The sequence below is a fragment of the Sminthopsis crassicaudata genome, chromosome 3, assembly GCF_048593235.1.
Source record: "Sminthopsis crassicaudata isolate SCR6 chromosome 3, ASM4859323v1, whole genome shotgun sequence".
Lineage (NCBI taxonomy): Eukaryota > Metazoa > Chordata > Mammalia > Dasyuromorphia > Dasyuridae > Sminthopsis > Sminthopsis crassicaudata.
In genome coordinates, this window is record NC_133619.1 from 428,169,193 (window position 1) to 428,192,905 (window position 23,713).

Genomic DNA, 23,713 nt, shown 5'->3' on the forward strand with positions numbered 1-23,713 from the left:
GGGGTTCTTACTTTTTATTAGTCATAGACCTTTTAACACTCTAATGAAGCTTATGAAGCTCTTCTCAGAATAACAGAAGAAAATACTATATTTCAGTGAAAGGTCAATGAAAAAACAAACGATGAAATTTGTATGATTTCTTTTCTACCCACCCCCAAACCAAGTTCACAGATTTCCTGAGATCTACTCACAAACCTCATGTGTTAGGATTACTAGGTACTAACTCAGTTGTCTAATTTAGCATGGTACTTACAGAGTTCACAACTTTAGTTCAAACCTTTAAAGGAGTTTACACCTTTAAAAGGAGCTTGCTCATTGGTCTGTAAGAAGTTCCCACAAGCCCATTCTCTGGGAGGATAAAAGGAGCCAAAGAGCAGTCTGGAAAGAGTCAGTCTGGATAGAGGCAGTCTGGATTGGGTTAAGGACAAGACTTCCCAGGAGAACTTCAGGGAAGCTGGAGGAGATTCAGAGCCAGGATTCAGGAAGAAGAGGATTTGATATTGTGCTGACTGGAGGCTCTGAATTCAGAGGGAGGAAGAGACTGAAGCTGGCTGGAGACATTCTGACAGGAAAAGATTCAAGACTTTGAAAGACACAATACAGAACTAAAGCCAAGGCTGCCTCCCCAGAAGTTCCCCAAGAGATCTCTTCCCAGAGAATGATCACAAATCTAGAGATGACAGGACTTCACACTCATGGGCATTAATGAACCTTCTTTTTTTCTATAACTTTATTCTGCAAAGTCATTCATAACTCTCAGGATTGTATTGGTTATTAATTTTGCAAAGATTTTAAACTATTCAATGCCCTCTCCAATTCAAACAATAGAACATTTTCTAGAACATCTTTACTTTGTCCTTTAACAAGTAACTGCTGAGATTTTTCATAGTGACTTTTCCAATTTGAGTAATCAACAGATTACTCCCAAGTAATTCTCATTCAGAATTTAAGATGCTAAAATGTGTTTAAAAGTATATATTCTTCATTTCTCTAATATTTTTAATTAGCAAAAAAACCTCAGTAACCTAATTCAAATGAAACGTGACATCCCTTATTAAAAAAAGGGAAAAGTAAGCATTCTTTCCTATTTCAACCATTTGTTTCTAGTCCCAAGAGCAGATTAAAAATCTGAAGTTACACAATGATCCATTATTTTTTTGCTTCTTATGAAAAAAAAATCAGAAGGAAAGGGTGCTTCAAGTTGGATAGATTGCTTCAGCAGATAATATCCTAGGATTAAACATTCCCAACTTTAAAGTTCTAAAATTTACCAACTTTAACTTTCGCTTGAAACCTATCATAAGGAATAAATGTGGCCAACCAACATACATAAATAGGCCCATATTAGAAAACAGATTCAAGAGCAGACTTCTAAACACTGGAGAGTTTGCATACTATTATACATATTATTATGTAATGATACTGCTTCTTTGTTGTTGTTGTTGTTGTTGCTCATGTTTCTGCTTCATATAGTAGATCCCTGACTTTTCTGATGTCATCTTTCTCATACTTCTCTCTACTAGCTTCTGGGTATCAATCATCTTTTTTGGTGGTCCTTGGTCATGTCAGCTCCTGGATGCTAAAAGGCAGTCACTATAATGCTCCTCTTATTTAAAAGTAGGCTGAAAGCTCTTTAATCATATTCAACTAAACTGTTGAAATATATATACATATATATATATATATGCAACAATAAACATGCATTAAATACCTTTAACATCCATTAGTCCTGCAAGATTCCTAGGATATTGAAGACAAAAAACAAGAGTTCTAGCTCTTTTCAAGTTCATATTTATATATAAGAGACTGAATGGGGATTGAAGCATAGCATTTTCTGATTTTGTTGTTTGTTTTCTTATGTTTTTTTCCCTTTTGGTATGATTTTTCTTTCAAACATGCTACATGGAAATATGTTTAAAAGGACTATACACCTATGTCAAATTCCTTGTTCTTTTGGGGAGGGGGTAAATAAGGGAAAGAGAAATGTTTGAAATACAAAGTTTTAAAATATGAACATTGAAAACTATATATATATATATATATATAATTTAGAAAAAATGTTATTGAGATAAAAAACAAATAAATAGACATTTTAAAAAATGTATTCATGAAAAAAGTTGGTAAAAGTAAGTTGGAATCAGTTTGTAGAAGACTTTAGATGACTGGCTGAGGGGAGCTGTATTTTATTTTACAAACAATAAGAAGCTTCTGAAGGTTTTTGAGAAGAGAAATGACATGACCAGTGCTTTAGGAAGATCATTATGGTGGTCAATGGGAGATTTGATTGAACAGAAGAAAAGTTAGAAGCAAGATAATCAATTAGGAAGCTGATACATTAGTAGAAATGAGATGGGATAAAGACAAAGATGGGAAGAATGGATATAGAATGAGAAATGCATATAGTTCTTTCCATGGTTCTATGCAGCTAAGTTATGTAAAATCTTAAGCCAGTTTCTTTATTTGTAAAATGAACTTTAGAGCTTTGAAGATATCATCCATCTTTAAATCTATTATCCTTTGAGCCACAGCTTGTGAAAAATACTAAGGAGAATGCACTTAGGTATTTGGGAGAAGTACAAAATGAACAAGGGGGATGAAACCTATTTCTTGAGATAGTATAATAATAACAACAACAATAATAATATCATTTATATAATGTCTATTACATGGAAGGTACTGTGATAAGCATTTTTCAAATATTATTTTATTTAATCCTCCACAACAACCTTGAGAGATAGGTGCCATTATTATCTCCATTTTCCAGATGAGGAAAATGAGATTAAGTGATTTGCTCATGATCACACAAGCTGAATTTGAACTTAGATCCTCATGAGTTTAGGCATAGCATTCCATTCCCTGTGCCACCTCTTCCATCTATTTTGCTACTAAGCTGGTAACAGAAAATAGAGGAAAAAAATTACATAATTCCTAGTTTGTGTCTATTTTTTTTGTTAAATTAATTGTTCTTTAGATTGGAACAGGACAGAGTAAATATGAATAATAGGAATTTTTGGGGGGAAGCAGAATAATTACATCCCAGGATACTGAGAGAATTTTGTAGAAGTGTTCATTAAATTATGAGCAGTTATATTCAGAGGACCATAGAGAATGGAACAGATTCTAGAAAACCGGTACTACAACATTGTATCCATTTCAAAATGAAGATTAAGAGGGATTCTTGAAACTATACTGGTGAATTTTGGGGAAAAATTCTAGAATATATTGTTAACTGCATTGTCTGGGAATACTTAAAAAAAGATGTGTGATCATTGAAAACCTGTATGGATTCTCTAAAATAAGTTATTATTAGATTAATCTCATTTCCATTTTTGACAGGCTTTACAAAACAGTAAGTTAGGGGAATGAAGTAGACATAGTATAGTTGTGTTTCATCGAGGCATTTTAAGATATAGTCTGGTAATATAGTTGGGTATATGGGTAACTAACAATTTTTATCTAAAAACAATCATGGAACTGAATAATCTTTTTCTTGGCAGTGTCCACTTAGATGAGTCTCTATTGTCAACTTCGAATCCCAATCCTAGCCTAGGTTTTATCTGATTAAAAAAAATCCAGTAACTCAATGATTTAGATAAAGGCACAAATAATATGTTTACCAAACTGGCAGTGACTTGAAACTGGGAAGGATTATTTACTAAAATGATCCTCCAGGGTAATGATGGGCAGAAACTAGGAAGAAACAGTTTAATAGAGATAAATATAAAATCATTATAAAATTTTAAAGCAACAAATACATAGAAGAAGTGCAAGATCAGGGAGAAGTGCCCAGACAGCAATTCATGTACAAAAGCCTTTGAGGTTTCAGTAAATTATAAGTTCACTATGAGTCAGCAGTGTGATGCGTCTTTCAAAAAAGAGCTAATGTGATTTTAGGCGGCATTGATACAGTGTTGAGAACAAGTTAGATAATAGTCCCACTGTAGTGTTGGTCAGACAATGGCTGGAATAGAGTGTACTATTTTAGGCACTATATTTTAAAAGGAACATTATCAAGATAGAATCTATTTAGAGAAAACAGTAGTAATGATTCCTACCTTACTTCTATCTCCTCCATCATGGAGAATTATAATGATACTAATATAATATAATGATAGTAATATAGTAATAATAGCTAATATTTTTATAACATTTATTATATGCCAGGCACAACAATCCTGGGAGATGGATGAATTTTATAGATGAAGAAACTAAGGCAAACAGTTTGCCTAGAGTGACACAGCTAGTAAGTATCTTACCCGAATTTAAACTCAAGTCTTTCTGACTCTAGGTTTAGTGTTCTGGAATCCAGTTTCTTATACTGTGGTCCACGACACCATGTGGGTTCTTATAATTAAATGTGGGGTTTGCAAAATTATGATATATTATCATTAAATGTTTGATTTGTATGCCTATTCTTAATAGCTACATACCAGGGATCATATAAAAATTTCTTGGGGGTCATGAGTAGAAAAATTTTAACCCCTATTTTGGAGATTCATGGTACTACATGTTTGTCATTCATTTCAAGGTGGAACAATGACATGGAGTGATGTCTTGATTTAACCATGAATTGAATTTAAGTGACCAAAATTGGTAGCTTCAATCTTTCTTCCTGAGTCACTAAAGTCCAGTGACAAGACAAAAGTCAAGATGACTGGCAATGGCTCAGAAGGCAAAAGATGGCTTTGGCATCTTTGATGTCTAACAAAGTTCTAAGCTCTCTATAATACCTGCTTTACCACTTTCATAGCCATGAAGACAAATTGCTATCATCCTCTCATTCTACCAGGGGAAGTCTTCACCTGCTTGATGTAGACATCTCCCTAATTGAGGAATTTGGTTTTACTGGAGTATAGACATTTGCATGCTACAGTTTCTTGGAGCAAGAGGTGAGAATTGGGTAAAAGTGGACATCAAAGGTCGATAAATAGTCTTAAATAGATAAGATATGGGAAACTCTCACACCAGAAGTACTAGTCTCCCTATATATTCCATACACAGCTGATACACTAATTTAGGTAGCTAACCTAAACCGGCAAATCAGGATGTTACCATAGTCAGAGTACATCTTGGTATCAGCAAGACACAGGACAAAATCTTTCATGATATCTTTATAAACAATATGAAAAAATGCAAATATAGAAATAATATAGTTAGATTCATAGATGGTTCAATAATCTCATCTACTGTGTTGATTTATGAATTGGTATCAGTCAGAAAGGATATCTACACTTGTACATTGCTAGATTCTAAACTAGACCCAATCAAATCCAATAGTATTCTGATTTAGATGGAAATAAAGTTGTTATTTTTTGGGTGAGGTAAACTTGAAAAAAATTTGTTTTTTGTTTTTGTTTTTTTGGCAGGGGGGAGGGTGTAGAAGGGTGAAAGGAAACAGTGCAGGCCTGTGATTTCATGCTACGGGGGACTCCTGATGGGGGAAACTCCTGCCAATATACTAATGCAGATTGATGACTTTTTGCAATTTATAGACTTAAAGAATCAGCTGGAGAATAAAGAAGTTAGAGTATATGTACACATAAATGACTTGTGTATATATGTGTGTGTATTTGCATATGTATATGCGTGTATATAAGAAGTATATGTATACAAATGACTTGTATATATGAAATATATATATATAGTTATTCATTTATGAACATGTTGTCACCTTAATAAAATGTAAACTCCTTGAGAACATGAATATTTCATTTTTGTCTTTATATCTCCAAAGCTTGGCTTAGTGCACCTTATAGTAGGTGATCAATAAATTGTTGCCTGCCTGACTATTTATTCTTTGCCTTAGAAAATTATATTTTTCAATAATCTGGGTGGGGTCAGTTGGGTGATGCATTGAAATAGGGTGTTGGACCAGAAGTCAATAAAACCAGAGTTCAAATCTAGCTTCAGCACTAACTAACTGTGTAGCTCTAGGCAAATCATTTAATCTCCCTTTTTGTTTTGCTTCAGTTCCCCCATCTGTAAAATAAGAGTTATAATAGTACCTGCCTCCCAGAATTGTAACTTAGCTCAAAGGAGATTTAATTATAAAGCACTTATATGCTTATAGTGTCTGGCATGTAATAATATAATAAACACTATATAAATGTTAGCTATGGCTATTGTGTTCAATTTGGGGACCCCTGCTTTAAGAGCAAAAATCAAAGAGCATATACAAATGAGAGGAAGTAGGACAACAAGAAGCCTGAAAACCATGTCATTTAAGGAAAAATTATAGGAATGGGAATATTCAGCCTGGAGAAGACTTCCAGGCACAAGAGAACAAGAGAGTGATCTTTACATACATTTCAAGAATTGTCATAAAAAAGGGAAAATCTGATTTCAAGAGGGTAGGAACAGGAAGCTAAAAGAAAGTAAATGTCAACTATTAGAAAGAAAATACTAAAAATTGAGTTTCTTACAATGGAGTGGGTTTACAAAGTTACCTGTCAATGATAGTTCATAAGCAGAGGCTGAATTATTATATATAATAATAATATAATAATTGAAGGAGTTGGCCATGTTTGATATAGAGAAGAATATATTTAGTGATACACAATAGTGATCTTCAACTGTCTCAATGATTTTTCTAGAAGAGAAAATATACTTATTGCATGTATCTTCAGAAGAAAGAACTATTAGCAAGAAGCTAAAGTTGTAAGGATGAATATTTCAGTTCAATATAAGGAAGAACATAGTAATTTAAAACTCATTAAAATATTTTTGGTAGACTTGCCAAAGATACTGAGCTTTCTAGTACTGGAAGTGGAGATGCTGTTTAGATAGAGGCTAAATAGCTCGTGGATTAAATCACAGTTAATATATATATTGTCAAAAGCTTAGAAATATTTTAGAAAGAGAAACAAGATCTTTTCAATAAAGGACTTTCATAATATGATATAAAATGCCTATTTATACCTGATTTTATTAATATTATAATCATTCATATTTACCCATTAAATCACAATATAAGTGACTTAAAGGATGGTTATTGTCAGAAATATTCCCCAATAAGTTACAGAAATAATGCAAGGGGCTGCTGTGTATAGCAAATCTTCCCCTCATTCCCCAAGAAAGGAAGAAAGAAAGAAGTAATGCAAGTAAAATTGAAGCATTTTTTCTTTGGGGGTGAGGGGTATCTGTGTTTTCTTTAACAACATGACTGATATGGAAATAGATTTTGCATGACTGAACGTATATTAACTATATCAAATTGTTTGCCTTCTCAAAAAGAGTTAGGAGAGGGAGGAACAAGTTTGGGAATTCAAAAATTTAAAAAAAATAAATATGAACAATTATAATTAAAGAAAAAATAAAATATTAAATTAAAAAATAGTGCAAGTAAGTCTTCCCACTTAAGTATAGAACTTATGTAGAAACATTGTGAACAGGATTCTTTTATGGGGACAAAATGCCCTGGAATTAGCCAAATTCTCTTTCTTGGTAAAGATCAGGCCTTTTGACAAAGTAAGCATAGGAATAGTACAAATCTGATAAAACCTTACCTGGAAATAAATATGTGCTATCAACAGAAATAAACTGGATAACAATAAAAGTTCATATTTATAAAAGTTAATTTTGCACATGGCTAGTTCAAATTACTGTTTTCTGAGTTTTAGAAGCAGTGTTTTTAATCCAAGTGACATATGTGATATGAATGTGATTGTTAACTATTTCTAGTAAATTCAAGAAAGGAAAAATCTTTAACTTGGCAGCTTAAAGTCAATATTGGGTAGAGCACATTTATCCATAAGAATATCCTTTCATGTATACTGCTCACTTAATCAAATTTACTTCACAAAACTGTGTCTACAATGTTTTAGAGATCATTTTCATGAAACTTAAACCATATGATCACATGAAAACTTATTGCAATAATCTCTTTCCATAAGAAATCATAGTGTGAGGACACACATATATTTAGGTAACTTAAAGTTCTAAGCAACAACAACAACAAAAACAGACAAACTTATTTGTAAGTATTTGGGTAGTTTCCCATACATTTAGATAAAGCTACTAGTAAAAGTTATATTGCAGGAGGAAAGGGAAGTGCCAAGGAAAAGATAAGTCATTATGACCTTGAATAGGTAGATCAAAAGTAGTAATTCTCAGCATGGTCTTTGATATTTTTTGACATTCATCCTCAATGTCCAATATTCATTAACTTTATGCTGGTTTAGGTATACATTCATACAAGTTAAGTATGGATAGGTCAGAAAAGTTTCCGAATTTAATCGTTTCAGGATTGAAATAATACCACCAGATCAGCAAATACTTATTGACCCAAGCATAATTTTGTAAGAATTGCTAGCCACTCAATTTATCATAGAAGAAAAATAGTTTTATAAGATAAAAAAAGATATTGGAGGAGAGAAAAGAGGAAGAAAATAAGGAAAGAGCAAAAAGAAGGAAGGGAAAAGAAAAAAAAGGAATGAGAATTATTTGATGTCCATTGCTAGGTTTTGCTTAGACCATTAAAATTCATCAATTTTCATCATTAGCAAAAAGGGGAGAAAGTCCAAATATAAACTTGAAAAGAAGAAAGAGAAAGCAGGGAAGAGAGGAAAAAAAGGGAAAGGAGAGAGAGAGGAAAAAAGTAAGGGAAAATGGTGGAAGAAGGGAAGAGGAGAACAAAGGAGGGATGGAAAAAAAGAAAAAAATGAGGGAGGGAAGTAGGGAAGAATATATTTGGCTATTCCAGAAATCTTGATTGAAAATAACATTTTTATAAGCACTGTCTCTGTACTATAACCCCAGAAGAGAAATTTATATTATGGAGCTTTGACACTGAAAACAAATGGCTTGTCTAGTAATGCCTCAACTTTATTTTAAAAGGAAAACTAAGTTCATTCATTCTTATTTTAGCCAATTGAATCCACCAACCAAAAAAATTTCAAAAGGCAAATGGCAAATGAAAGAGATGAAGAGGGAAATTTAAGAAAAATACATTGGCATATAGAAATAAAAGCTGAAAATACAACAGAGTTAAAACTCTCCCTTCTTACTTAAAAAATATAAATCTTGTAACCTCTATAAGCTTCACAAACTCACTATTCACATAGATACTAAGTTATTAACAATGATTCCAATATTTTAGTGCTTACATGCATTCAAGATTGCCTGGCATATGTGTTATTGCCATCCAGAAAGTAACAAGGAATAAACTCTTATACTTCCAAACTATGCCAGCACAAACAGATTTTTGTCAGAACATCTATCTATTCTTCCCAGAATCTTCCAGTGGCAGACAAATCAAAGGATTACAAATTTATACAAAAGTCTCCCTTGCCATAAAAAACAACAACACCCTAAATACAAAAAATCTTTCCCTTTTAAATACTGGATTCTTTCAAAACTAAAACATTCAGGTGATAACAGGAAAAGTTAAGTGCAGGGAATGAAATAATGGCTTTTAAGATCCAATTCTTACCTTATAAGCTATATTAGAAAACTTGCTTGACCACCTCTGCTTTAGAGTTCTACTTCTCAGGGGACAATTGAATTACAACAGCACATACTCCTAAATCCTGAAACAAAAATCAGGAAGCTTGATCCGTAAGCATATTGGGCTGTATATTGTCAGAAATCTCTGTTTCTTGGCAACTAGGAAACAATCCCTTTCAATTAACTCACAGCAATTAGCCCACATCTGCTGGTAGAGGCAGAAAGAAGAGAGTGTTACAAGAATGCAGAAGTACCAATAACAGTTCTCAAAACACATCAGATTGTTCATTTTGAAAAGCAGTTTTAATTAATAGACTGTACATTCCACTACTTATCCCTTCCTTGGATCCATCTATTTACATGTCCATCTTACTTCCTTGATGCATATTATTCTTTTTAAATTCCAATCTTGTATTGTTGCATCTGTCACTGTAGAAACGCAATGAAAAGGTAAGAGATAGTTATAGAGATAGGGACACAGTGGAAATATTATCTTGGCCATGTTCCATTTCTAGTAATGAATTCTCCCCTCCTAAATTCTGCCTGCAGCTTTAATTAGTCACAGGGGTAAACTAGTCAATTCTAACACAATAATATAACATTATTCTCCTTTACTCAAATGTTTCATCTTCCTTTAATGCAGCATTAGAAATAAAGGAAGTTAAGGAATCCCCAAGTTTAAAACTATCATAGGCCTTCAAAGAATTTGAGGATTGTCTCAAAGATTAATGCCAGACAAATCTTAAATAGATAGATTATTATTTTTAGCAAACAAAGAACCAGTTACATGGTAAATGGTGATTATTTATGTAAAATGTTGGATCATAGGACCAAACCTGAAAGTGAATTTGGTGGGTCCTATAATCCATCCTCTTCAACTTACAAATCAGAAACCTGCAGAAGGTGCCCAAAACATTCTGTTAATAAATGACGCAATTGGGGTTGATCTTTCCATTAAAACACAAACTCGTGAATTCTATATTATAGTAATGCTTAAAAATTGAAGCAGTTAGGTGGCACGGTTCAAATTTGGCCTCAGACACTTACTATGTGACTCATCCCTGTTTGTCTCTATTTCCTCATCTGTAAAATGAACTGGAAAAGGAATGGCAAACTTCTTTAGTATCATCACCAAGAATACCCCAAATGGGGTTCCAAAGACTTTGATACAACTAAAAATGACTAAATAAGAATCTACAAATTTAAAAGAAAGTTTATGATTTAATTTTTAAAAATGAAACATTTCTTAAAGGGCCTATTATGTATAATACATTAGACTAAACTCTGGATCATTCCCATGGTCAAACCTTAGGCAAATTTCTAAAGCAGGTAAAGTTTATCCTCAGGCCTCTTACTTCTTGGTTCCCTGTTTTGAAAACCAATAATCTCATTTCCTGTTTGCTACTGTCCTCTCATCTATTCCCCCCCCCGCCATTAACCAACATACCTAATCTGTTACCTTACTCCATTCTGCTTTTCCATGGCTCAATCTCTCTTTTCCATCATTCCTCTTATTTAGCAAAATGTACTTTTTCTTATGTTCTCCCTTCAGTTTCTTGATATATTTTAATATAATAATGCATTCCCTTTTCATGCTAATGGCAGCTTTCTAGAAACATGATCTTAACTCAAAGTAATTAATAAAGCTTGAAATTTCAGGAAATATGGTAAACTGTGGAGGAATATTACGGAAGGAAGATCTTCCCCTTAAATTCTACTTGTAGGCAAACGTGCTTCTACTTCCATAGAGAACCGGCTGTGATTACTTGAAATGTAATTCTACAATTAGCTCCTAAGCCCTAGTTTCCTTATATCTAAAAAGTTAGAATATTAAACAACATGTTCTCTAACATTTCTTCCAACTCCAACATCATGTGATTCTATAAAACCTTTTAGCAGAGATCTGAGGTAACATGACTAAAGGTCTTGTTAAAATATTTACCATAAAAGTCTGGTCTTTAAAATTAATCCGTAATCTTTTAAAATTAAAAGACAGAATATGTCTTTTTTTGGGGGGATTACATTCCCATTTGTAAACAAACAGGAAATAAGTAATTAATTTAACTTTTTAAAAAGATTATTTATTTAGCTGGTGTATAATACTGTTTTCTCACAGATCAAAGTTCAGGAAAAGTAGTCAGTGACTGGGATCTTGTTTTTGAGTATCAAAATTCATAGGCAAAGATGCATAATTTTCAAAGCCAATTGGATCACCTTGATCAGTTTCAGTCCATAAAATCTTATTTTGATTCCCCTCATTGTGATTGGAGAGTGGCTGGGAATTCTCAAAGGCTATGCCAATAAAGTATAAGATCCAATATATTTTACAAAGCTATAAAGGCAGTAGAACACATATGCTTTCTGAAAATCAGTCTAAGTACTTGGGAGATCATCAGAAGTAATCTATTTGGTGACATTTAGTTATTTGGTCAAGTCATCCCACTCAAAAAAAAAAAGTAGAAAATGGCCCTCAGATCTCTGAGTTCTCCTTTAATTTCTGCAATGATTAGTAAAAAATAGCAGAAAAAAATAATTTAAAAAAAATGAAAAATAGAAAGAGTAAAGAATCATGCTGTTTTAGACTATCTATACACATTAACTTAACTACTGACATATAAATGTAATATTCTTATCCAGTGACTATTGAGTGAACATATTGCTAGAAGAATTGAATCATATCAATTTTAATCCTCTGCCATAAATGAAGACAGAAGACAGAGTAAAATGACAGATAAATAGATCGATCACAGTTTCTCCTTGGAAAGACAAATCTAGGAACTGGTTAAGTTAATTTTTTCTTTCAAACAAAAGGAATAAGAAAAATCCTTTTTCATGGGACACTTGGTCATCTTGCCTTGTCATCTTGCATTGCAATGCTGATGATAAGCACTTACAAATGTATTGTTTCACAAACTATGAAGAAGTTACAGTTTATATATAAACATTTGTTTCAGAGAATGAGTAAATAGAGTTGTTTTATGAACAACTCGATAAATTCAAATTAATTAAACTCACATTTAAGCATCCAATGATTTCAATGTAAACATGGACATGGGGAAGAATGACAAACACACACACACACACACACACACATAGCTCAGGTAAGAAACACTAGAATCCAAAGATTTGTAGACTATACAGAAGTCTCTTGTATGTATATCATGAATATTTTATTTAATAAGAGAGGAGAGAGGTACTGGTCATGATGAGCACCAAAAATTTTCACAAAAATGAAACTATGCTCTAAAAATGAGAATTAACTAGTAATCAATGTAAGGTCCATTTCTGTAAAAACATTAGTTCTAGACAAATTTTTTTAGATAATTAAGCTGAGGTAAAAACAAGTAAAGTAACTTTGCTGAGGCCACTTATTTATCACAACACTAAAGTTCTGGCAAAAAGTTCTACATTCTATTACATACAGTAACATTTAATCTAATAATCATAAAATTTACTTCTTATACACACTAAGTATAATTATATTGGTCATGGAATCTTTGCTCTAATATTGGCATATTTCACTCCTATGGATGTACTGTTTGCCAGCAAATGGAAATTCGGATATTTGTTCAACTGGAAATAAAGTTATGAATACATAAGGATGCCTTATGCTCTTCTAGAAAGATGTGTTAAAAATTCCATAAAGGTCAGGGAGCTCTTTCCAATTTTCCTGGTACAATGCACTTCATACCAACACTGGGAATATGCCCAGTGCTTGACCCTAGGATTAAATACTCTGTTTTATATACCCAGGCTGGATTAAGTTTAAACCAGTACTACTTTCCATGTGATCTTTTGCTTTGAGACTACATTTAAGCCACAATTCTTGGGTCATCATATTCTCCATGTATAGGTCTGTCATTTTTAGCTATTTTCTTTTTCGTTTATTTGCTCTTGGGGATTTTTATTCCTCTTTATTCAGAGTGTCCAGGGAGAGACCACACAATCAGAACAGTTATAGGGCTTCTTTCTCTTTGGTGTTTTGTACTTTCTTAGAAACAGGCCTCAATCTTTAGCCTCTGTATATTTTCCCCAATCTTGGTAGAGGAAGTAGAGTTCTTTAACCTTGAGAATTTAAAAGATTTGGAGGGTACCCCAGCAATTCAAGCATCCAGAGTCCATGGGTTATACAGAAGCAAAAGTGATATTTGATCTTCAGGATTCATGCCAATGAAAGTTGAAACAAGGACTTACATAGCAGTAAGGCCATATTTCGATATGAACTTAGTGAGATTAATGCTATGTAGGAACTATGTAGGAACTGATAAGATTTGAGCCTACTCCCCCAGAGATAAAAGAATATGCTCTGAATTTTTATTTCATTTTTGTTGTAATATCTTTGAAGTAAATATTTTTCTGTTAAAGCTATCTGGTATTTAATGGTAAATGGAAGTGGGAGATGCTGATTCTTCCAGAATAATTCTCTCCATGGTTAAGGAGAAAACCATGACAGTTAGGGTTCAAGCACATGATGATAGAGAAATATATATGCTACAACTTCTTGGGAGAGTCTAATAACTAGAAGGGAAAATCTAGCTAGCCTGGCTCTGGGAGAGAAGACCAGGGCATTATTTTATAAGCAAACTCATGAATGTATTCCATTGTGTCAGACCACAGGAATTCTTTGAACCCTGTGCCAAGATAATAAGACTGATATCATTTTTGTTGTTGTTGTTGAATTGAAACCTCCCAACCTGCTATGATTACAAGAATTTCAGTTTTTTTTTTTTTGAGTTTAGTTAATTTGACCCATTTGATAAAAGATGAAAAAGGGTACATTAAAATCTAGAGATGATGGATTTAGACCCTTAAGTAACTCCTATAATAATGAATTAACTATAGGTTTATCTCTAACCATATCTGAAATCATATCTTCTCCATAATTCTGGAGATAATAAGAATTAAAATTGGTTATACCAGGATAGTGATTCCTTTTTTTACCTAATGCTTAGGATTTGGAACTCTCACACTGCCATGATTTGGATTCAATTCCTGGTCAAAGAAAATCTTTGAGAGTCAACACCATGCAGTGAAAGATATGATGTGATTTGAGTTATAAGAATCTGAGTTAAATTCTAGCTTTTTTTTTACTTACTACCTATAAGATTCCTCTAAGAAAGTCTCTTAACCTGACTGGATATCAGTTTCCTCATTTGTAAAACAATGGGTACCCTGGCATAATGGATAGAGAGGCAACTAAGGCCACAAAGACTTAAGGTCAAGTCTTGTCCCTAGTACATAATGGTTTTGTGTGCTGGGAAAATCAGCCAATGTCTTGGTATTTTATGTAATTAAGACCATAAGTTGTAGAGAAGGTGCCGATTTTCATCTGACTAGCTAGTTTCAATCTTACGAATGAATGAATGAATGAAAAGTATTTATTAGCTATTTTACTAAGTGCCAACCACTATGCTCAGTCTTTGAGATGAAAATACTAAAATAAGAAAGTCCTTGCTCATAAAGACCTTATATTTCTAATATAACAAAATAATACACTTATGGGAGTGGTAGCCAGGGAAAAAAAGTTTTAATCTGGAGCTATATGTAGGGAAGCAGATTGCTACATCTCTATACCAATGAATTCACCAATGAATCATAAGTATTCCTAAAATCAGGGATTGAACTCAATGATTCCTAAAGTCCATTGTTACTTTTAAAATGATAATTCTAAGAAAATTAGAAAAGGAGATTCCCTATACTTGGGTTTTAAGAATTTGGGCTAAAAAATTCAAGATGCAATTTGTGCCTAACAAATAATAAAGAGCTAGTTGTGGAGTTTCTATACGTTCTATCACTTCGGAGGAAATAATATTCATATTTGGAATTCTTCACATTTGCCTGAAAATTCACAGAACTTTAGCGCCAAGTAATGTTCTCCTAGTTCTTCCTGCTTCATATCTATTATGTTTGTTTCCCATCCTAGCTATCATCCCTCAGATTGTGATATTCATGTGGAATTACTGTCAGAACACAATCACCTTTTAGAACAACATTTGATTCTATTGTTTAAGTGATCCAAATAGAGTTTTCTCTTCCATAAAGTTTATTTTTATGTTTATGCTTGATCCACCATTGCAGAGTAGGATGGGGCATCTTACATAATTGTGTGATTGTGTATAAAAGTCTGAATATAATATTGTTCTGATCCTCGATCTAAGCTAAAACTTTCACTCAGCTTTCTCAATTCAAGTACCATCTCTCTGTTAAAAAGTAAGTGAGAAGCAAAAATAAGAGATTGGATGACTCAATAACTTTAGAAAAGCCTGAAAACAGCCACTTTAAAAAATGAGATGACCAAGCCATCTAGAAGTCTTCTTAGATATACATGCTCTGCTGCTGCATACTCCAGACCATTGATTTCTAGGTATCAATTCATCTCTAGATTCCAATCCTGAGATTGAGCTATTCTGATTGCTAAGTATGTATAAACTAACACAACACCATATCCAGAATGTCCAGCCCAGATTCCATCCTTTACATCCCATTCATCCAGATCATAGTGTCATTATCTATCCTCAAGACCCCTTGCCACTCTCATCATTCCCTCCCACCAAACTTTCTGTATCTTGCTCTGGGATCAATAATAAAATAAATATAATCATTGTTATGGGACAGGATGTGTCAATCTACTTCCCTATGACTTCACTGAATATTCTGGAAACTCTCCAGATTAAAACATCTTCCCCTGGCAATCATAAGTGTATTATTTCTATAAGTGTATTATTTCTTTGTATTAGAATGTAAGATCCTCATGATCAAGGACTTTTTGACTTTGGTATTTGCATGTCCAAGACTGAGCACACTGCTTGGGCTTGGTATTTAGTAAATTGTGTAATAAATGATTTTCGTTCATTCATTCATAAGATTGAAAACTATTCAGGTATTAATTTTGCTATATCTCCTTAGAGAGTGAAACTTCCAGAAGGTGAAACTATTGTACCCAAATTCCTTCAAGTAACAAACAACAGCACTGAGGAAATTCAGCACTGAAATCTGCAAAAACTCCTAGGACAATATTTATTTAAAAGCTGCTAACCTTTGGAAATTATGACAAAATATTATGTAAGAAAATCCTATAACTCAAACAGAAAATACCCTGGTTAATATCACTGAATCTCTTTTACTTATCTAAAGATCATTTGTAATCAGAAAGTACTGCTGGGTAAGCTATTTAGAAATGTAAGTTTCTTGTTCATATCAAGGCTTTAACAATATAATGTCCATTAAAAATATGAAGAACCTCATGTTATAATTTTCTCTCTTAAAGATGATAATAGAAATCCAATAAGTTACTTACAAACTTTATCATTTTGACACAGTGAAACTAAGTACTTCTAGGGTCAAATGGGAAAGAGGAAAGAAAAGGAATGAAGGGAAATATTGGAGAGAACTGGAAGCTGATTTGACCCTCATTTGCAAAATATTAGATCCAGAATCTAGGAACTCAGGAAGTTGGGCCTCCCACAGGTTTTATTTATTCATTGTTTCTGCCTGACAGGTGCTCTTGCCTTCAGGTGTTGGGAGCCAAGAGTGGACACTGTCCTTTAACATTATTGTTGTAGTTGGATTTTCTCTCTGTATTAATATAACAAATAAATGATGGCATAAAATGAATGCTTATATTAAGCATATTACTCAGAGTACCTTGAATGAATGGATTGATCTAATCCATGGGTCACAGTGATTCAGGAAATAACTCAATATGGTTGCAATAAGAGAATCAGGAACATTGAAACACAGTCAGGTAATCAAGGGCAGTTCGGATCTAATTTTCTTGGCACTGAAGTAGAAGATTGATATTCTAAATAGCTCATTGTTTTGGGGATTTTTTTAATTGCTGTCATAACAAGGTATTTAAAAGATGACATTCTGGCTGGCAGACTTACTTTTTGGCAACTGTTCTAGAGTTTTCAAAGAAGTTGTTTTGCCTCAGACAATTCAAACAAGATTCTTAACATGTCTCTGTGATATTTCCAATTATAAATATGGTAACTAGGGAATGGGATAGGGAGAAAAGATGATGTTGACTGAAGAAGGAAAATGGCTCAATAATTCTTTATCCTTTAAATACTTCTTTATTACATAGAAAAGGAAGAAAGATATAGATATAGTTATTTAGATAGTTAGATATATTTGTAGAAGCATATTTTGGCAAAATCAACTACAATAGAACTACATACAAAATTTGAGGAAAGGATTCTAAATAAAGTTGTTTCTTGTCAACTAGTACTGACTAAACAAATCATGATATATGAATGTTATAGAATATTACTATATTATAAGAAAAAATGAATAGAAAGAATTCAGAGAAACTTTAAGACTTGTATGGACTGATGCAGGGTTAAGTAAGCACAACTAAAACAACAATGTACACAAAAACTAAAATAATGTACAGGAAAACAAAACAAATAGGCATCAAGATACAGATTAATCTAATGATTACTCATGAGCTAGTGATAAAAAGGAATACTTAACCCCACTTGGTAGAAAAGTAGTTGACTTTATATTGAATAAGACGTATACTACTTGACATAAATAATTTGTTTGTTTTCTTTGCTTAATCATACTTTTCCACTACAAAGGAAAGTTCTATGGAATGAGTATGGGAAATAACAACAATGTTTTTATAGTCATGATTTTTTGTTTTGTTTTGTTTTATTAGGATGTTATTAAGGCCACTAGGTGTCACAGTGTCTAGAGTGCTGGTCCTTGAGTCATTGAGATCTGGGTTCAAATTTGACCTCAGACATTTATTTACTAATAGTGTTACCCTGGATACCATTTAACTTTGTTTGCTGGGGAAACATAGGAGTAATAATGGCATCAATCCTCCCAAATTTTGGGAGGATCAAGTGAGATAAAATTTGTAGTGTCAAGTGCTTAGCACAATGCCTGGCATATAGTATATTATATATAAATGCTTATTTCCCCTTTGTAAGCATCAATACAATTTAAAATATGCATCCTGAGCTTTACTATTCTTATAGCCTCTTTCTTCCAGTTCAGTTGGACTTTCCTTTTTCTTTTTCTTTCTTTTTTTTTTGTCTCTATGACTATCGTAGTTATCTTCTAAATTGAAAGTCTAAACACCATGTTATTGAAATTTGGCTTTGTTTGTCTTGGATGTCAGAAAATAATTTTTCATTAAGGGATGGTAGAAACTTCTTAAACAAGATCCTCCCAGGATCAAAGTTATAGTATGGGAATTGGGAAGTATCTTTGGTGATTCCTTATTTTTTTTCAAACCACTGGAGTATTCTGATATTTAAGAGGCTAACAGAGTTAATCTTAAAATTATGGTACATATTCCCCGCTTTTGTAGGGTAATCAAATAGGAAAAGCTAGCATACCAATTTAAAATGAAGTCTGGCTATTTAATTTACTTATATACAGAAAGACCTAGAAAAATTTTGGCACAGGTTTCAACCTTTAGTTAATTCTAGATAGTTCAGCTTAGGCTATGAACTATGATATACAGGCAGGAGATTATTTTCTAGGCCACTAGGTGACACAGTGATTAGAGCACTACATTTGAACTCATGAAAGTTCAAATTCAAATATTACTTCAAATAGTTATTGACTGTGATTTTGGTCACTTAACTTCTTGGAATCTCAGATTTCTTATCTTTAAAATGGGAATAACAGGAGATGGAATCAAGATGGTAGAATAGAAAGAAGTATAGCTGACTCCTTCCCCCCCAAAACAAAAACAAAACCAAAACATCTCCATACAAATTTAGAAAATACCTCAGATCAAGTCTTGATCAGAAAGTCCAAGGACTATCATATTGAGTCTTTTTTTTTTTTTTTGAGGTCTGTAAATACGGGATGAGGAGGCCAAAATTAATCATAAAGAACATTCCAGTGCTCAGAGAAATTGTAAAGCAAAGTAGGAAGAAGTCCTAGACCCAATACGGAGAAACCTGCCCTTGTGCAGGGTACAGGAATGGGTCAAAACTAGAAGTTTTATGGCTTTGTACCCAGGTCTGGTCATAGATTCAGGATGAGCTGAAGAAAGGACTTGCTGTTAGAAACAGTATTTTACAGTGATGATCCACTGAAGGCATTAGATTATGTATTGAGCAAGGAGCAAGTTCAGAGCGAACATTCTCTTTGAGGTTCCAATCTCAGGAGTAGAGCAGAATCTTATTCCTAGCCTCAAATCTAGAGTTTTAGCAAGATAACCAGAACAGGAATCTCAGAGTAAAGGGGAAGTTATAGTTCTGCCACAGAGCTTCCCAACTTGTGGATAGTGGTTGAGTAAAGGAGCAGTCTATTCAAATTCCAACAAGACATGCTCATGGGAATGTGACTCAAACTCAAAGCCAGGTCAGGAATTTTCAGAATTCAAATTAGGAGGACAGTGATCAGATCCTGTCCTTATTCAGACCACTTTGAGAATAGTGAAAGCTTACATGTCCCTAAAATCCTGAAATAATACAATTTTCAAAATACAAAGCAGTAGCAATATCAGCCTGGGTATTCCTTTCAGAAGTATACAGAGTCTAACTCTAACAAAAAGTCCAAATCATGAAGCAAGATTGGAAGAATGAGCACACAAACAAACAAACAAAAATCTCACCATGCAAAGATATTATGTTGGAAGGGATACTCAGGATACCTAATCCAGACTTGGAGAATGACTTTAAAACATTTACAAATAAACTCTTAAAGAAAAATATCTTAGGCATAAATTGTACTGGAATTCTTGGAAGAGATGAAGCAAGAGTTTCTAAAAAGATTTTTATAATTTAAATGAGGACTCTAGAGAAAAAAAATAAAAATGAGAGATATCAAAGAATTGGAAAGGAAATGATTAACTTATAATAAGAGATATAAAAACTCAATAAGCAAACTCAATAAAAATTAAGATGGATCAAAAAGAAACTAAAGACTTAATATAACAATAAGAAATATTAAAATAAAGTAAGAGACTACTAAAAGAAGAAAATGTAGCAAATCTTCATAGGGGAAAAAAACTGATTAAGGAAAGAGAAATAATCATTTGACTTCCTGAAAGCTATGACTTCAAAATTAGTTTAGATATAATATTTTAATAAATAATAAAAGAAAACTGCCTGGATTTCTTAGAACTAGCAAGCAAGGTAGAATACAAAGAATCCATCAATTGCCTCCCTTAGGAAGTCCTCAATTGAAAAACTCCTAGTAAAAATGTAGCCATAATCTAGCTCAGGCAAAGAGGGATTATTGTCAGCAGTCAGACAAAAATGAAGTAAAGTGTTGAAGAATCAATGAGGATCACATAAAATTTAGCAGTCATTATTCTAAAGAAGCAAAGGGTTTGAAATGGAATATTCTTAGAAGGTAGAGTATGTAAGAATATACACAAGACTAATTTACCCAGTAGAATTGAGAATAATTTTACTCCTTAAAAAACATGGATCTTGACTGTCAGGTATTCCTGATGAAAAGATCAAAGCTGCATAGAAGCTGAAATACATAAAAAGCTTTTGTACAAACAAAACTAATGCAAACAAGATTAGAAGGGAAGTAACAAATTGGGAAAATATTTTTAGAATTAAAGGTTCTGATAAAGGCCTCATATCCAAAATATATAGAGAACTGACTCTAATTTATAAGAAATCAAACCATTCTCCAATTGATAAATGGTCAAAGGATATGAACAGACAATTCTCAGATGATGAAATTAAAACTATTTCCACTCATATGGAAGTGTTCCAAATCACTATTGATCAGAGAAATGCAAATTAAGACAATTCTGAGATACCACTACATGTCTGTCAGATTGGCTAAGGTGACAGGAACAAATAATGATAAATGTTGGAGGGGATGTGGGAAAACTGGGACACTGATGCATTGTTGGTGGAGTTGTGAAAGAATCCAGCTATTCTGGAAAGCAATTTGGAACTATGCCCAAACTGTGCATACCCTTTGATCCAGCAGTGGGCTGGGCTTATATCCCAAGGAAATACTAAAGAAGGGAAAGAGACCTGTATGTGCCAAAATGTTTGTGGCAGCCCTTTTTGTAGTGGTTAGAAACTGGAAAATGAATGGATGCCCATCAATTGGAGAATGGTTGGGTTAATTGTGGTATATAAATGTTATGGAATATTATTGCTCTGTAAGAAATGACCAGCAGGAGGAATACAGAGAGGCTTGGAGAGACTTACATGAACTGATGCTGAGTGAAATGAGCAGAACCAGGAGATCACTATACACTTCAACAATGATACTGTATGAAGATATATTCTGATTGAAGTGGATATCTTCAACATAAAGAAGATCTAACTCAGTTCCAGTTGATCAATGATGAACAGAAACAACTACACCAGAGAAGGAACACTGGGAATTGAATGTAAAATGTTTGCTCTATTGTCTTCCTACCCAGGTTACTTATACCTTCGGAATCCACTTCTTACCGTGCAACAAGAAATTTGGCTTTACACACATATATTGTATCAAGGTTATACTGTAGCACATTTAATATGTATGGGATTGCCTGTCATCTAGGGGAGGGAGTGGTGGAGGAAGGGAGGGGAAAATTTGGAAAAATGAATACAAGGGATAATATTGTAAAAAAAAACTTACCCACGCATATGTACTGTCAAAAAATTATAATTATAAAATTAATTAAAAAAGAAGCTGAAATACAAATACAGGAGTTAAGAGAAACATAAAAAGACAAATATGAGTGAGCAATCAGAAGGAACTAAATAAGGATAAACTATTTACATTCTGATTTGGGCAATGGATACATGTGTATTGCATGTATATCCATTATATATGCATTTATGCATATTCATACTATCATCATCAAGAATCAAAGGGGCAAAGAACCTGGAAAAGATTTTATTGTATTTTGATGATTTTAAAGAAGAATATAAAGGAAGGAGAAGATGAATACATTTGGTAGGAGGGAGTGTCACAAGAAAGAAGGGTTGGGATATGAATACAATGGAATGACATTTTCTATAATAAATAAATAAATATAAAATAAAATAAATAAAAATAGATAAAAGATAATGGTTAAGCAAAAATCTGGGAAGACATGTATAAGATTAAAGGAAGTGAAGAAAGAAAAATAAAGAGCATACTTTATACAACTATATGGTAAAGACAAACATCTTTAAAAGGCTTACAAACTCCAGTTGATTCAATAACCAATCATAATCTAGAACTATATTTTACCAGCTTCCAGATAGCAAGATGGTAGTTTCAGAGTGAAGAACAATTTTTTTAAATGGCCAATACTTGAATTTGTTTCATTTGACATGTTTCTAATAATTATTTTTCTTGCTTTCTTAGTGAGGATAGAGAACTGTGGTTCATTATCATCTCTGTAGATTATTCCCAGATCTCTTATCTGGCCCTAATCTCATTCCTGAGTTCTTGTTTTACCAACTGCCTTTTATAAATCAAAAACTCGATGTTTTATAAATGTCTCATGTTTAAAATAGAATTTATTCTTATTCTCCCCTGAACCTCTCCTTTTCCAAATTGTCCTATTACTACTTGTATGCCATTAATAGTTAAGGGCTACTTGATTGTTGCAATGGTATTATAGAGTATTAGCTAAAAAAACCTTATAGACAATATGGTTTAATTCCTTCTTGTTACAAATGAAGGAATCAAGGCCCTAAATATTTTAAGGCTTTGCCAAATGTTACACAGCTACTAAGACATTGTAGAAATAGCCAACATTTATCTGGTAATTGAAGGTTAGTTAGCAAAAATACTTTCCCTGACATAATTTTACAGATGAGGAATTAAGGCCTAAATATATGAAATATCTTGCCCAGTTAATTTTGTGTTTTAAGATTCCCCCCCCCCCAGGCAATTGGGATTAAATGACTTATCCAGGTTCACACAGCTAGTAAGTATTAAGTGTCTGAGGTCAAATTTGAACTCAGGTCCTCCTGACTTCAAGGATAGTGCTCTATCTACTCTACCATCTATCTCCCTCCGCTTTAAGATTTTCAGAGTATTTCAAACATACTGACTTATTTGATTCTCATCACAATTTCAAGAGATAGATTCTATAATTACCAATTTTCTAGATGAGGGATTGGAGATAGAGAAGGTAAGTAACTTTTTCAATATCACACAGCTAGTAAATTTTTGAATTCATTTCAGATTCATCAGGTCTGCCTTGACTCCAAATCACATGCTCTCACTATTGCACCACTTAGCTTCCATTAGATAAGTGTCAAAACTAGAATTTGAGAACTTTTGATGCTATTTACTTTTGTAGTAAATAATTTTATTTTGTTCTCCAAGTTATTAAGGA